Below are 2,500 nucleotides of genomic sequence, written 5' to 3'. Positions count from 1 at the left end.
GTTATGCTGCACTGGCATGCCACAGTTATGGTCTCACTTGCCTTGCCAGGTCTTCTCAAGCACAGCATTTCTCCAAAGATCTTAGTCACTTGTCATCGCCTCCATGAGGCCCAACATTCAAAGGTCATGCTTCACCACCTCATCCCAGGTCTTCCAATACTTTCAGAAACAATTTCTCACACTCAACATTGCTGAAGCATGGACTAAACTACCTGCATCTATTGTTGATTTTCAGGACATTGCATCCTTCAAAAACTCTATGCTTCATGATATTAACCAACACCACTCCTGACATACCTATGCATCTTTATTCTTTATGATTCTTTTAAGATTCGCTTTCCTCTATTTTCATGGTTTATTCTGTATATTACATACGTACTTTTAGCTTTCATTACTGTCTGTCTTTAATTGACTGATATGTCTGCCCTTTGATTCTTCTTTTAAACTTTAACCAATGAGTTATAGTACACCTGAGCACGGTGTACAATAAATTCATTGTTATTTTTGCTGCTAGTGCCACATAAAAAAGCACCCAGTACACTCTGTAAAGTGGTTGATGTTAGGAAGGGTATCCAGCTGTAGAAATGCTGCCAAAACAGACTGCAGAGCTTGGTGCAGTCTTTTGACTTGCTAGCTTCAGTTAATCCATACAGCCTATGCCAGCATGGGAAACGGATGTTAAATGAGGATGATGATGTAGATATAAAATACAACATTTAACGTGTATACATGTGATACAAAGAGATTTATATAAATAAACCAAACTGGGTCTCCCCATGGTGGTGGTGGTGGTGACAGCGGCGGCAGTGATGTTGCTTCTGGTGGTGGATGGTGTGGTTTGAGACTTAAACTTAACATCAGTGCTGGGTGGAATTCTATTCAACAAACCTGACAGTAGAATGGCAGAAATTTAAAGAGGGTGGAGTAGATTGATGTGCAGGAGATACCTCGGTAAGGTAACTGACAGGAAGAGAGAGAGAGAGGTGTTACAACAGCGAAGAAAGCAGAACACAAGTGGTGCGATGACGGAAATGTAATTTAAATTGGTTTAGTGACATTCATGTGGATATGAGGAATGAGAAGTATCTGCAGAAAAGATTAAGGAATGAAAGGGGTCGAGGTGGAGGAGGGGGAGAAATGAATCATTATAGGGTTCGGGAAAGAAGGCAGAACTAGGACAAATTAGTGAAGAGAGATTAAGTTAAGATGGATAAGAGATTAAAGGGTCATAGATTATTAATTAGCAGGAAATTGGTAAATTTTTAAAAGGTTTCCAAAGAGGGAGAAATTAGGAATAAAGCTAGAAGGAGTTGAGGGAACATTTTGGTAACTTCCATCATAAATCTGATTCCTTGTATGTGTCTGCAGGGTAGATTGTTGTGTATTGAGTATTTTTCACAGACACCCCTTCCCCACACCCCAGAATGTACTGGGTGGGTGGTTAAGAAGTCCATTTTGAAACTACATGGTTTTGAGTTCTAACTCACTATGTGGCACCTTGGGCGAGTGCCTCAGACAGGCCCAATGCCTTGTGAATGAATTTGGTAGATGGAAATTCTGTGGCAGACCATCATGTGTATGTATATATATATATATATATATATATATATATATATATATATACACACACACACACACACACACACACATATATATATAAAATATGGATGTTTAGTTCACAGGTGATCTAAACGATTAGATATGCTAGGTAAGTGCTGTAATGGATGTTTGCGTTGCCTTAATGTTTGTTGTCCTATTTAACAATTATATGTGTATATATATATATATTAAAAATGGAGAGGGCTGGTTTATGGGATTACCTTAGGTTTCCTGCCCACAAAGGGTTTAGCATTATGGTGTTTCATCAGATCCCAAAAACCTGTTGACCCATGACCTCTTAAAAATATTGGTCATGGGCCAACAGGTTTTTGGGATCTGACAATATGCCATAAAGCTAAACCCTTAATGGACAGGAAACCTAAAGTAGTCCCTTAAATCAGCCTTCCTCATTTTTAATATATACTGCTCTACATCTTAGAGTCTGCTTCTTTTTTCAGATTTGTTTTTGTTTTTACAAACAAGATATATATATATATAATGAACTCTTCCGCTGTTAGACAACACTTGAGGGTTCGGCAATTTCTTGACAAACAACCACACGAATGATTTGTTCATAGTGAGCGAATGTTTGTGTAGACATAAGCTCACTCTCTCCATCAGATCGACATTACCTGTACAGGTGCAACTGGGTGCCACATGTCAGGTGTCGCAATGATTGCAGAGCAATGTGAAATGAAGTGCTTTGCTTAAGAACATGACGCAACACCCGGTCTGGGAATTGAACCCACAATCTCACACTCGTGAGCGCAACACCTTAACCACTAAGCCATGCACCTTCATCATCATTATTATTATTATTATTTATGTTTGTAATGTTTTTCCTGTAGTTTAATGAAATGTATGTAATAAAGAGTTAAAAATGTACCAAATTTTCCAGTTT

The 2,500-nt window shown here is 38.4% G+C and overlaps 1 protein-coding gene across 1 annotated transcript in view; it reads right to left on the bottom strand.

The window, feature by feature from the left end:
* The window catches only part of LOC106867554 (tripartite motif-containing protein 2), a 106,390-nt gene that overhangs the window by 59,568 nt on the left and 44,322 nt on the right, over window positions 1–2,500 (bottom strand). The gene's annotated exons all lie outside the window — the stretch shown is intronic.

This window comes from Octopus bimaculoides, chromosome 13 (assembly GCF_001194135.2).
Source record: "Octopus bimaculoides isolate UCB-OBI-ISO-001 chromosome 13, ASM119413v2, whole genome shotgun sequence".
NCBI lineage: Eukaryota > Metazoa > Mollusca > Cephalopoda > Octopoda > Octopodidae > Octopus > Octopus bimaculoides.
The sequence above is the reverse complement of the archived record's forward strand: the minus strand, read 5'-3'. Positions and strand labels throughout refer to the sequence as shown.